This window comes from Dama dama, chromosome 18 (assembly GCF_033118175.1).
Source record: "Dama dama isolate Ldn47 chromosome 18, ASM3311817v1, whole genome shotgun sequence".
Lineage (NCBI taxonomy): Eukaryota > Metazoa > Chordata > Mammalia > Artiodactyla > Cervidae > Dama > Dama dama.
Genome location: NC_083698.1, coordinates 98,596,093 through 98,610,673, shown reverse-complemented (window position 1 = coordinate 98,610,673; position 14,581 = coordinate 98,596,093). Strand labels below are relative to the sequence as shown.

At 42.6% G+C, this 14,581-nt stretch overlaps 1 protein-coding gene and 1 pseudogene across 1 annotated transcript in view; both read left to right on the top strand.

Annotated features, from left to right (window-relative positions):
- KDM7A (lysine demethylase 7A) overlaps nt 1–14,581 on the top strand; it is a 70,231-nt gene that overhangs the window by 10,271 nt on the left and 45,379 nt on the right. The gene's annotated exons all lie outside the window — the stretch shown is intronic.
- Nucleotides 11,048–13,958, top strand: LOC133072711 (large ribosomal subunit protein uL16-like; annotated as a pseudogene).

Genomic DNA, 14,581 nt, shown 5'->3' with positions numbered 1-14,581 from the left:
TTTTAGCTGTGAAAGTCGCTCAGTTGTGTCTGACTCTTTGTGACCCTATGGACTATACAGTCCATGGAATTCTCTAGGCCAGAATACTGGAGTGAATAGCCTATCCCTTCTCCAGGCAATTTTCCCAACCCAGGAATCGAACTGGGGTCTTCTGCATTGTAGGCAGGTTCTTTAGCAGCTGAGCTACTAGGGAAGCCCACTTTTTTTTTTTAGCTGTAACCCTATTTAAAATTTATTTTCTAAAGAGACTGTTGATCAAAGACAGAAAGGGTAAGGAGCACTTGTAGTGAAATATAAGTTTGATAAGCTTAAACATACTAACTATGCAAATGTAAGATACTTCTTTATCGGGGCTATAGGTTGCATTCATCTGATAATTCTAATATATCAAAAAATCATTGTTAGAGGAAATACAATGACATATCCAGTTTTTATTTTACGGGTGAAGTGAAAGTGAGGTCGCTCAGTCGTGTCTGACTCTTTGTGACCCCATGGACTGTAGCCTACCAGGCTCCTCCGTCCATGGGATTCTCCAGGCAAGAATACTAGAGTGGGTTGCCATTTCCTCCTCCAGGAGATCCTCCCAACCCGGTGATGAAACCCGGGTCTCCCTCATTGCAGGCAGATGCTTTACCATCTGAGCCACCAGGGAAGCTCATTTTACGGGTAGGGGGAAGTAAAACTTTCAGAATGCTTTGTGAAGTGTTAAACTTCTCTTCCTTTGTAAAGTGGAAATGTTTTCCTTGAGCTCATAACACAGGAGTTCAAACATAATATCGACTTCTGTTTATCAGTAATCATAACAGTCTTGACATCGTGTGCAATAAATTACGAAACTGCAGAAGCTGGGTAAAGCTATACCATTGTAGATAATTTAGTGGTTTTGTATGCACAGAAGGTGTTGGCAGATGAGTGGTCCTCTTTGACAAAGAAATTGGGACACAGTCCACTGTGGTCCTTTTGATTTATGCAGTATCCTATGGATACTTAAATATTAATAAATATTAAAAAGAAAATAAGATGGCCCTGGACATCTGTCTGGAAGTCCTGGAGATATTTGCACTGCCCAGGAATCTCTGTGACAAGTATGGGGCAAAAGGCATCTTTTGAAGCAGAGACTTTCTGGATGGTTCCCATCGATGACTTGAGAAGCTTTCTGCGGTGGCCGACCACATGGGCACCTTCTCTCCAGACCCTGGGCTTTTGGGTTCCTGGGACCTTCCTCTTCTCTGTGACCTCCCTCAGAGCCTCAGGGGTCACACACGCTGCACCATAGACATGTGGTCAGTCTTTTTCACATCACTGCTTCATGAAGGAGCCTTAGGATATAAGCTGTCTGCAGATTAGAGGAATTGGAGCTTTTTTACTTAATTTAACTTGTCACAGGTCTGACTCATATTCCTCTTACATTCTTACTATTTTAAGGCCGGCTTTCTGTGTGTCTGGTTCTTGAAGTCACTTTCCTTTTTTTTTGCTGGCCTGTCCTTATTTTCTGCATATCGGAGGATCAACATTTCCTTCGATGCCATGGTTACGGGGAGAGCAGAGTCCCTTCTGTTTGATTCAGGGACTTCTCTCCTCATGCCCACTTTTCCAGCCATCCAGATGCCAAGCAGTCAGCACTGGACCCTGCCTGCCTTATTTTACTCTTCTCTACTCTTCCCTTGTGGGAGGAGAGCTCAGATTCCCTGCCCTGAGCTTGGGTTCTCATTCCTTGAAGCCCTTGTTGGAAATTAATTAGCCTTTGGAAGCTCCACAGTCTTGCGCACACCCCTCTCCCCCAGGATCGCCTCGCTGGGGGCTGCCTGTCCCTTCAGGAGTGTCTCCCAGTGGCTCTCTCCACCTACCTCCTGCCAGTTGCACGGTGCTTTGTTTTCAGCCTTGTCCTTGCTGCAGGGCCGCTGCACGATGCATTCACTGGTTTTGGTGTTTTGAGAGGTTCTCTGTTTCTTTGGATGGGACAGAGGAAGATTGTGGTACAAGTTTTTTAGAACTTAAGGATCAAGTGATGTTAAGATATGCATGATTTTTCGTCTCTCTTCACCACATCAGTGATTTTTGGTTTCATTACCACTGTCGCATTTCAAGCTTTCATTGACCACCATCATGGTTTCTGCGTGGCACTTGTACTGTTTACTTAATGTTTTTCCTTAAAACCACTTTAAATGGATTTTGGTTTTTTAAATTTAATTTTGTCCTAAACAGTGGTATCTGTTAAATCCTGTGTTTGCAGTGCTTACTACATATTTTAATATTTGTGAGAAAAGATATATTTATTGAGATAAAGAGGTGTTATCATCTAAAATGTTTATGTGTAAGATTGTCAGAAGGGTGATGGTGATTGCTGAAAGGATAATACAGACACAGGTAAAGGATACAGGTTTTGGTTATAGAAGTAAAGGATTGAAGAATTTAACCAAATGAGAATGGCTCTGTAAAGCGGAAGGCTCTGCAGAATTTGTCCCATTGGCAGGACAAGCTAACCTGGTCTTCCGTTCTCATACTGATGTCCTGTTGCCAATGACAGTGCCATCCAGAAACTGGATCCCATCAGGTTCAGCCATTCTCACGGTGTTGACCGTGCTAGGGTCCTCTGGGTTCCTCTGTTTTAATGGTGACCTTGCCCGCCCAGCAGTGTGAGTAACTACTCACAGCCTCAGCACATTCCTCAGCATTTATGGCAAGACTGGATGACTTGTAGATCAGCTGCTCAGGCGGGCCATCTTTCTAGCAGACTTCAAGCCTGCTTGAAATCTATTCATTCAAGTATGCATAACGGTACACTTCGGTAGACCTTGAAGTAGATTAATAAAATGTAGCTAAAGGGTTTGTACACACCCACAGAAAGAAGGGGTCCTTAAATTATGAAAAGTAGTTTATCTGTTTTGTCAAAATAGTATATATTCTTCAAATAAATGACATTTTCCCCTTCAGACATTTTTTATTCTAGTCACTGTTTTTGAAGTGTCAGTGCTACACATCTCACATTCAACCATTTGTATGTGAGCCAAAGTTTGCTTTAGTTGGAGAGATGTATTTTCAGAAATAGGAAATTTTCTGGAAATGTAATTTCAGAAAGAAAAGGAAACTGCTAAGTCATTGGAGATTATCTGTAGGTGTATTCGTTGTAGAAGATCCCATCTCCTTTCCCTGATTCAAGGACTTGACCCCAGCAGTTACCCCCTTCCCTAGTATCATTTCCCCCCCATTAGTGTGCAAATAAGATTTAACTTCATTAAAAAAATTATTGATCTGACATTCATCCTTCAGTTGCAGCCTCATTTCTTTTCTCCCTTTGTAGTAAAATTCACCAGAAGGATTGTCTGTATTTGCTGCCTCCAGTTGTGGTTTTCCTTCCCGTCTCTATTTAGTTGAGGTCCATTCTCTCTGAACCTAGTCCAGTGGGACTTTCATCTTTGCTACGCCGTTGGAGCAGTTCTTTTCAAAGTTATGGATGAGTTTCACCTTACTTGGCTTCTAGAAGATCCCTATACTGATAGTTCCCGTGCTTCACCCTTCCTTCCTTCTCCTTATCCTCAGTCCTCATTGCAGTTCCTTCTTATCTCCCTGGTCTTTTGTCACTGGGTGCCGCAGGGTTCATTCCTCAGTAGTTCTCTTTTTTTGACATTTATCTGGTCTCACCACTTCAGCTTTCATCTGTGTGTGGGTGATCCCTCAATTTTTATCACCTTTGTAGACCTCTTCCCTGAGCTGTCATCTTAAATATGTAATTGCCAACTTAGTATCTCTACTTGGATGAATAGTAAGCATCCGATCCTCTAGTGTGTCTAAAGTCAAACTCCAGATCTGGCTTCCCAGTCAGCCCCACTCTTCCCACAGTCCTCTTCATCTCAGTTAATGGCAGTTCCTTTGGGCAAGAATCTTTGGAGTCATCCTCGCTTCTTCTCTGAAGAAGGGAATGGCAACCCACTCCAGTATTCTTGCCTGGAGAATCTCATGGACAGAGGAGACTGGCTACAGTCCACGGGGTCTCAGAGTCAGACTTGACTGAGCGACTAACACTTTCACTTTTCTTGTGTAATCTGCGCTAAATTTTCAGCAAAATCCTGTTGGCTCACCTTCAGAATCTCACTGCTTCTCATCGTTTCACTTCCCTCTCCGATATAAATTGAGATTATTGCAGTAGCTGCCTAACTAGTCCTCCTCCTGCCAACACAGCAACCAGAGTAGTACTTTTAAAGCGTCGGATCCTGTGACTCCTCTGCTGGAATCCCACTCAGAGCGGAAGCCTTCCTGTGGCCTGTAAGACCCAGCAGATTGTCCCCAGCTGTCCATCCGGCATCGTCCCCTGCCACTGCTCCTTTGGGCTGTACCAGCGTCATTTCTGTCTATCTCCTTCCAGTAAAATGTAAGCCTCAAGAGTGTAGGCACTTGGTTTGTTGCTTTTATCATTGCTGTGTTTCCAGCGTCCTGAGAGTGCTTTGAATGAGTGAGTAGTTGAGCCACAGAAAGCATTTGGGTTCATTTTACACTGTGAGTTCATCGCTTGATGGAAGGAAAGCAGATCGTGTCAAGTGCCTGTTTTACTCCTGTACCATACTGGGGCGTACAAACGAATGAACTAATACAGCTTGTACCTCCACCTGCAGAAATCCCTCTTCACTTTATTTCTGCCTCTTGCTGTCGCTGCGTGATCTCATCTCTTCTGCCTTATCCTAGCTTTCTTTGTTTTCCTTCCTCATTCTCAGAGTAGCCCCCGCCCCTCCTTTCCTTAGTGTTTACCCTCCCTCTAGCCATCCCCCCAACCCCCAGCCCTCACCACAGATATATAAGTATAGCACAACACTTTCCTTCTTCAGCAGGAAAAAAAAAAATCTCTGGAAATTCCCTGGTCATCACCATAATGTCTTTTCTTCATTCAAAAATAGTTCCTGAAGTGCTACTTTCTCTGTGGAACTTCTCTTAAAATAGCTAAAATATTTTAATCCCTTTTGTCTAAAAGATGATTGCCCTCCTTCCGTCTGCTCCCCGTCTCATTTCTTCTGCATCATGTCCTGTCTCACACGGGATTCATGGTAGCGGGCCCAGAGCTGAGGCTGCTCTCAGAGGTGGGACAGAACAGATCTTTACAACCCATCAACTTTATGTGTGTCTCTGGAACTGGTAGGAATGGTTATTTCTCCCTCTGGAGTGTTGCTGAGTTCCCATATGCACAAATCAGTTTTGGATTTCCTCATCAAGTTGGACAACTTTGTCCTTAATCTTTGTTCAGAAATTAAGTATTAAATATTACTTAGTAATTGGCAACATTATTAATATTATTTACTTAGTCTGTACCTATTTATTATGTATAATAACTTTATCATATGTATTTTTGTGTGTGTGTAGCATATGCCTTTATTTATTTTTAAAATTAATTACTTTAGTTGGAGGATAATTAGAATATTGTGATGGTTTTTGCCATACATTGACATGAATCAGCCATGTGTCCCCCCCATCCTGAACCCCCTCCCACCTCCCTCTCCACCCCATCCCTCTGGGTTTTTCCAGAGCACCGGCTTTGAGTGCCCTGCTTCATGCATGGAACTTGCACTGGTCATCTATTTTACATATGATAATGTACATGTTTCAATGCTGTTCTCTCAAATCATACCCCCTTGCCTTCTCTGACATAGTCCTAAAGTCTGTTCTTTACATCTGTGCGTCTTTTGCTGCCTTGCATATGGTATTGTCGTTAGTGTCTTTCTAAATTCCATATATACATGTTAATATACAGTATTTGTGTTTCTCTTTCTGACTGATTTCACTCTGTATAATAGGCTCCAGTTTCATCCACCTCATCAGAACTGACTCAAATGTGTTCCTTTTTATAGCTGAGTAATATTCCATTGTATATATGTACCACAACTTCTTTATCCATTCATCTGCTGACGGGCATCTAGGTTGCTTCCATGTCCCGGCTATTGTAAACAGTGCTGCAGTGAACATTGGGGTGCACGTGTCTCTTTCAGATCTGGTTTCCTTGGTGTGTATGCCCAGGAGTGGGATTGCTGGGTCATATGGCAGTTCTATTACGTTTCTTAAGAAATCTGCCCACTGTTCTCCATAGTGGCTGTACTAGTTTGCATTCCCACCAACAGTGTAGGAGGGTTCCCTTTTCTCCACACCCATCATATGTATTTTATGTATATGCTTGTTCATTATTCGTCACAGAGAGAATGGAGGAATAATGGACAGAAGGATGAAGAACATAGTGAATGTTAAGATGAGCATGTGTGTATGTACAAAGAGTAAACAAATTCAGTATTGCTGCACATTAGTTTGGCTCGACTAGAGTCCACCCAGGTAGCAGGCTCTCCTGAACCCCACCCATCTCCCCTGGCTTCTGAATTTCCATCTCTGTCTCTCCCAGAGTTTGGGAGATAGTGAAAGACCGGGAAGCCTGGTGTGCCGCAGTCCATGGGGTTGCAAAGAGTCAGACACAATTGAATGACATCATCATCTCTGTCTTTGTCTCCCTCCCTATGTCTGGAATACCTTCTTGTTGAAAGCACCTGAGAATTGACCTGAGGGCTTTTTCTGGCTCCAGGTGCTCAGCAGCTTACCAGTTGAAGCAGGCTGAGAATTCTAGGCAGTTAATGCCTCTGGATAGCCCTCAACCATTGTTGATTGGGAGACAGTGGATAAATACCTTAGCTTCCTCTTCCACTGCTGGGACCACCTGAAACCCCTTCTGCATGGATTTGTCTTCCAGGTGTCCCCAAAGGGGTAAATGCTCCTGAAGGTGCCCGCTGTGGCCTCCTCCCCTTCCCTGTCCCCCCCTTTCCATTCGCCGGCCAGTGCTTCCAGAGATGACCTCCCCTATGGACACCCCACTCAGATTTGTGTGTCACGATCTGCTTCTGGGACACTCCAACCTCAATGGGTTGAAATTTGTTGATTGTTATCTTTCAAATGGTTGAAAGATAACTGGATTCAAAAGTAGAGTTTGGATTCCACTTATTAATAGCATGACAGTCTATTATATGCATTATATAATAATATACAATATTATGCCTGTATAATAAGAGTGTTTTATTTACTTATGTCTGTGCAGATATTTTGGGACCACAACTACCAAAGTAGAATGTGAAAGTTGCTTGCTTACTTCACGGAATAATTTTCTGGTCCTACTACCTTAGAAAGATGCCTTGACTTGGAGTTTCTGTGTGATATGATTTTAATTTGAAACTGTTTTAATTTATTTCTCCCTTTATTCCTTTTGAATCCCTACTTTTTAAAATGCTAGAAACATGTCATAGTAATAGGTAACATTTAACCTGGGAACAACTGCAATGAAGTGTTAACATTTTACAGATTAAGTAGCATATAATAAACTAGCAATGGCATTGCCATCTTTGGGAAATGTTATAGACTACTTAAACAAGATTTCCCCCAAGGTTCTACTTGTGAAATGTGGCTGAGTATCCTCAGAAAAGTTACTCAGGAGTTAAAATTCTTTATGTGTCAACTATTTTTAGAAGGATTTTCGTAATATGCTATGCTCTTCTTGATAGAATACCATGCCACTTAATTTTAATGTCTCACCATCATGGGCCTAAGTTACTCTCTGCTCTGTGAGCTCCTGGCATGTGGTGTTCAGTTTGTGCGCTATATTGCCGCAGGTCAGATGGGCATTTATTTAACAGTGTTCATCTCCTTCCTTGATATATGTTTTTCCTGCTATCTCTTATCTTCTTTTAACTGGTTCCTGTTGCTGCTTCTGATTTTGTTTTCTTACCTAGAGAAAAACTTCAAGATTTTGATGGGGAATTCAGTAAGAGGTCTTCTTAAATTGCCCATTCTCATTCTGATACATTGGTGACAGCTGGATGGGCCTAGCCAGGAATGGAGTCAAGCAACGCAGAAGGAACATTGCAGATATCACCTAAACAGGCTTGGCAGGCAGGGTTATCATTTTGCGGTCAGAGAGCTCACAATGCTGGATGGTAGCTTTGAATTCCTAACCCTAGGAAAGAAGCTCTGTGGAGAAGGGTGGTCCTGGCTCATAGGTAATTTTGCCCAGAAGAAAATCAGACGCCTGGCATAGCGATATGGTGTATCTTGCTTCTTCTTGTGTATTTTGATAAAATTGTCAGCTCTTTAAGGTAAGGGTACAGCTTTTAGGCTTGAGCCTAGGAAGTGCCCTATCAATATTTGTTAATTACATCGTGATGGGGTCACAAGGAGTCTGACACAACTGAGCGACTGAGCACACACACAATTATATTGTGATAAGGGAAACATGAGACACACATCTCGATAAGTTTCTTTTAAGGTGAAAAGGATAGTTTTAGTGACTTTCCTGGCTGTCCAGTGGTTTAGACTCCCAGTTTCCACTGCAGGGGTCATGGGTTCCAGGATCCCTGATCGGGAACTAGGGTCCCCTGTGCGGTGATTTGCCCAGTCTCTCAGTCGTGTCTCTTTGCGACCACAGACCATAGCCCGCCAGGATCCTCTGTCCATGGGGATTCTCCAGGCAAGAATACTGGAGTGGGTTGCCAGGCCCTCCTCCAAGGGATCTTCCCAACCTAGGGATCGAACCCAGGTCCTCCCTCATTACGGGCAGATTCTTTACCCTCTGAGCCACTACTGGATCCCCAGTGCAAAAAAAGAGAGAGACAGAGATAGGTTTCAAAAGTTTTAGTGTGTTATTAGTTATTGACTTTTCTTACTCATATGTTTTCCAATACTGTATGCTGTAAGTGATTGGTACTGCTGTTGCTAATTTGGTATCCTGTGTTAAAGGAGTGGTTTTACTAAACATTGAATATACCAGTACTTTGTACCAATTGTAAAAATTGTAAATTAAAAAAATTGTAAATTTAAACTATAACAATTGTAATTATAAAACATTAAGTTTGTAGTAAATATTTACAGCTGGTGAGTCTGAACATTAACTTCTATAACACATTCCTAAGGTGGGAAATAATAGCACCATCTTGATCCTCATCTGGGAAATGCAATGTGCACATCAACTGGTTGAATTCTCCAAGGCATTTTGCTGGTAAACAAAGTGATTTGATCTCAGCCCAGCACCTCCCTAGTCTTATTTGACTGTGGAATCTTTATGTGTGTAACCTTAACTTCTGTGGGACGGTTTCAGAAATACTGTTTTAGAGAATGCTGTATAGGCAGTCCGTACTTTGTGTGGTTCTGATTTGCACAGATTTCAGTCACCATGCAAAGGAAAACTGTTTCTCTGGTTATAGCACTTCTGACACCAAATGTGTGGGTTTTCTACACTCAGTTCTCTGTAGACACCAACTGGGTGTCCTACAATTTAATTCAACTCTGATAGTGATTACCTCGAGTTAGAGTAGACCTCACAGGTTAACTGTGAAATGTTCCATATTTTGGGGTCTTCCCTGGTGGCTCAGTGGTAAAGAATCTGCCTGCCAATGCAGGAGACACGGGTTTGATCGTTGGGTCGGGAAGATGCCATCCGAGAAGGAAATGGCAATGCACTCCGTTATTCTTGCCTGGACAATTCCATGGACAGAGCAGCATGGTAAGCTACAGTCCATGGGGTTGCAGAGAGTCGGACATGACTTAGCAACTATACAACATCACCACCACAGGTTAAGGGCTCACCACGTCCCCCCTACTTCAGACAGCAATCACAAATAGTGAATTCTTGGGTTACATCCATTTCTGTCTGAATTTGTTGCAAATGGGGTTTCCACGACTCCCTGTTTAGGTTTGATAATTTGCTCTGATGGCTCACAGAACCCAGGGAAGCACTTTCCTTTGCACTATCCTTTATATAATTATAAAAGATATTATAAAGGTTATAAATGAATAACCAGGTGAAGAGGTACATAGGGCAAGGTCCCTAAGGGTCCCACATGCTTCCGTCCCTTTGGAGTTGGGGATATGCCACTCTTCTGGCCCCTGAATGCATTCACCAACCCTGAAGCACTCCAAACCCTTTGGGTAGGGTTTTTATAGAAGCTTCACTACGTAGACATGATAGATTAAATCATTTGCCATTGGTGATTTTTTTTTTTTTTTTTAATTTCCAACTTCTCTCCCTTCCTTGAAGGTTGGACATGGGCTGAAAGCTCTAAATCTCTAATCACACAGTTGGTTCTGGGGGCAACTTGACCATCGTGAAGCTATCCATGGGCCTGTCCAGAGTCACTGTATTACCATAAACTCAAGTGTGTTGAGAGGGGCTTGTTATGAATAACAAAGATGCTCCTCCAGATGTAAAGTCAGGAACTTTACAAAGGTTTTAGGTACTGTTGTGTGAGGAACCAGGAAGGAAGACCAAATATATATTTCTCCTTATATCACTGTATCACCATGGTTTAGTTAAATACCAGTCCCCGAATAACACGTTTCAAATTTTGGCCGCCATGATATATTAACTGTGCAAATAAAGTATAGAGTTTGCTGCTAGCTCTTCAGTTTGCAGGTCAGCAAGTCAGTATGTCAGTGACAGCTGGGCATCGATCCTTCAGCTCACACACAGACAGGAAAGGATGTCGTGCTGCATCCTGCTTTCCCACCGATAAACCCGACATCTTACCCATCTTATCATGCAAAGCTGGGTGATCAAAAGAGGGAAGTGGTCAATAAAGACAAAAGTCCAGCAAAGAACAAAAAGTGATGTTTCTGGAAGTGAAATTTAAATTGAGCATAAATGAAATAGTAAAATGAGTAACTGATGGTGAGAGTGTTGACATTGCTGCCGTTTGAGAGGCTCTTTGATGTGCAGCCAGAAGCACTTAGGGAAGGTATACTTAATAGCATCATGTTTTAAATTACAGTGTACTAAATAAATGTTTTACTGATTTTTCATTTCTCTATACATGACAATTAACAGTAAGAGAGTTTTAAATGTTTTCACAAACATTTTTGAAGCTCAGGGGACAGTTGTGATTTTCCCAATGATTACTAAGATAGCTTTGTGTGGTTTCAACTTGTGTAAGTATTTTTATGGTCCCACACTACCATGCAAAGCAAGGACTGCCTGGATTTTTCTTGTATTTGCCAGTCATCTATCATCTGACCTCTAGTGGAAATAAAGAAAAATTACAAAATGAACTTTGAGGAACTTATACATTTTCTTCAGAATGGATCTAATAGGTAAAAATCCCTGCATATTATACACTTTACACTTTGCCCTTACGGTGTGTTTTGAAATAGTATGGTGCACTATTTGCTGCTGACTTTTCTGGACAATTAGCACTACCCATTTTGCTTTTGTTGAGTACTTCTGATTTGTAATTTTGTTGAAGTTCTTTGAAATCTTGCTGTAGGGATATTTGTTAAGGATTATGTCAAGGTTTCTATGATCCAAACCTCTACTCTAACTCATCCTTCATTGAGAATGAAAAAGCCTGCTAAGGGTGTTGAGGAGACCTCCCAGAAACTTTAGTTTCTGTTCCAACAGGAAGTTCTCTAAGATGAATCCTTACTCTTGGCTGGGCTCGGCATGTAGTCTCTTCCCTTAGGTTTGGGCACTGAAGACTGTTACAAGAGGAGAAAGGTTACTAGGGCACTAGATCTGCTTGACTTGATTCCTGTCCTTTGTAGCTGACTCATCTCTGAAGTGTCCTCAATATAAAAGTTTATGACTTGCTGTTGTATTTTACCCCAGGGTGTGATTTCTTAGCCCTGTATACATTAAATTTTTTGTAGATGTCATTAGACCCTAGAACACATAGCTTTCCTTCCCATACTCACAGTGGACAATAGAACTGTGGGCTGGGCTATTGGTTCATCTTTTAAAAGTCTGTTTCAACCTATAATCTTTTTAATCTGTGTATTCTTCTAGTAGATAACCCCACTTGGAAAATTAAGATAGGGACACTTAGAAGCTACAAGAAAGGAGAACAGAGTAAATGGACGTAATATATAAATCTGTAAAGAACAGAGATCCTTTTTTGCACAATAGGGTTATAAATACCTATGACTAAATTTGAACATTGAGTAATACTACATTATTTTTCATTAACAAAAAGTATGGACATTTCAAAATAAGATCTTGAAAGAAAAAGTCATCTGTTATTAATTTTTCCCCTGTCACATCCATTTTCTACCCCTTTCTATCTTCAAAATTCACATTTAATTTGAGTATGGTAGAATATTGGCCAGGATAGTAGCCCAAACTAATGCCTCTGTAATGTGCTTGGAATTTCTGCTTTCTGTCAATCAGTAAATATTCTTTGAGCATCTACTGTATAGTCAGCTTTAGGTAGATCAGAGAATAGGAAATTCTAAGTTATTAGTGGTGGAGAAGGCAATGGCAACCCTCTGCAGTACTCTTGCCTGGAGAATCCCATGGACGGAGGAGACCGGTGGGCTGCAGTCCATGGGGTCACTGGGAGTTGGACACGACTGAGTGATTTCACTTTCATTTTTCACTTTCATGCATTGTAGAAGGAAATGGCAACCCACTCCAGTGTTCTTGCCTGGAGAATCCCAGGGACGGGGGAGCCTGGTGGGCTGCTGTCTATGGGGTCGCACAGAGTGGGACACGACTGAAGTGACTTAGCAGCAGCAGCAGTCAAGTGATGTGAAGTGAAAGTTGCTCAGTTGTGTCCAACTCTTTGCAACCCCATGGACTATACAGTCCATGGGATTCTCCAGGCCAGAATACTGAAGTGAGTAGCCTTTCCCTTCTCCAGGGTTTCTTCCCAACCCAGGGATCGAAACCAGGTCTCCCACATTGCAGGCGAATTCTTAACCAGTTGAGCCACAAGGGAAGCAACTATTCAGTCCAGTTCAGTCGCTCAGTTGTGTCCGACTCTCTGTGACCCCATGAACCGCAGCACACCAGGCCTCCCTGTCCATCACAAACTCCCAGAGTCTGCCCAAACCCATGTCCATTGAGTTGGTGATGCCATCCAACCATCTCATCCTCTGTCGTCCCCTTCTCCTCCTGCCCTCAATCTTTCCCAGCATCAGGATCTTTTCAAATGAGTCAGCTCTTCACATGAGGTGACCAAAGTATTGGAGTTTCAGCTTCAACATCAGTCCTACCATTGAACACCCAGGACTGATCTCCTTTAGAATGGACTGGTTGGATCTCATTACTCATATCTTTAAGAAATATGAAGTCTAATTGGAGTAACAAAGTTTTCACAGGAAACAGCTGTGAATAAGGCATTGCCCTAGCCTCTCTGCTAGGGCTTTAGATCAATAGTTCCCTAACCGCCATTTCTCTACTGAGCAAAAGAATTGCCTGGGAGCTTGTTAAAAATGAAGATTATTAGGTACCACCCATTAACTTTTCCCTGTAGATCTAAGGTGGGGCTCAAGAATGTATTTTTTTCTTTTAAGAAAAACATCTCTTTTCACTGAAGATCCTGGTGTCACCATGACTGCCACCCCTCCTGGTGTTACCTGTACTGTGAGAACAAGCTCTATTCAAAGTCTGGCTTCTGGTCGAGGTGTATCCCTGATGCCAAGATCCGCATCTTTGACCTGGGGCAGAAGAAGCCAAAAGAAGCTGAGTTCCCACCCTGTGGCCACACAGTGTCAGATGCGTAGGAGCCACTCTCCTCTGAAGCCCTGGAGGCTGCCTGTATTTGTGCCAACAAGTGCCTGTATTTGTACATGGTGAAAAGCAGTGGCAAAGATGACTTTCACATCCATGTGGCTCCACGCCTTCCACGTTATCCACACGAACAAGATGCTATGCTGTGCTGGAGCTAGTGGGCTCCAGACAGGTGTGCACAGCGGCCAGGGGCGACATCGGCCAAGTCACGGTGTCCATCCGCACCAAGCTGCGGAGCAAGGAGCGTGTGATTAAGGCCCTCCCTAGGGCCAAGTTCAAGTTCCCTGGCTGCCAGAAGATCCACATCTCCAAGAAGTGGAGATTTACTAAGTTTGATGCTGATGAATTTGAAAACATGATAGAAAAGCGGCCCATCCAGGGTGGCTGTGGAGTCAAATATATCCCTGCTCATGTTCCCCTGGACAAATGGTGGGCCCCGCGCTCATGAGAGCCTGGCACTGTCCTCTCCTTATGCATGCCCACCAATATATCCTACTTTCCTATCAAAGCAAAACAAAAACAATAATTTTAAAAAACCACAGTAGAAAGTTGTATGGTGAAAGCAATTGTCCCTCCCTTCCATTCTGTATCCATTCAGTTTTCTTTCTCTTACACGTTTTTTTTTTTTTTTTGCAGATGGTTCCACACATTATACTCTGCATTTGCAGGCATGCAGGCATGGGTGGGTGGGGGCATACTCTTTGGCACCCGGCTTTTGTTGCTTTCCAGCATGTCCTGCAGATCTTTCCATATCCTTTCTTGCAGATCTGCCTCATTCTTTTGAAAGGCTGCCTCACACAGCCTGTAAAAGCTCCACAGGAGATTCTAATGCATAGCCAGGTTTGGAGCCCGCAGATAGACTAGAGTGTTAAATGGGTTTAGAAAAAGTTTTCTTAGATGTTAGCTCCCTAAGTCTCTTGGTTTCTCAGTAAGGAACTGAACTCCACAAACATTTCTTGTACTTCTAAATTCAAATTGCTTTAGGACAGATTTTTGTATGTTTTTTACTTTAGTTATTGGGATGTGAGAGTTGGACTGTGAGGAAAGCTGAGCGCCAAAGAATTGATGCTT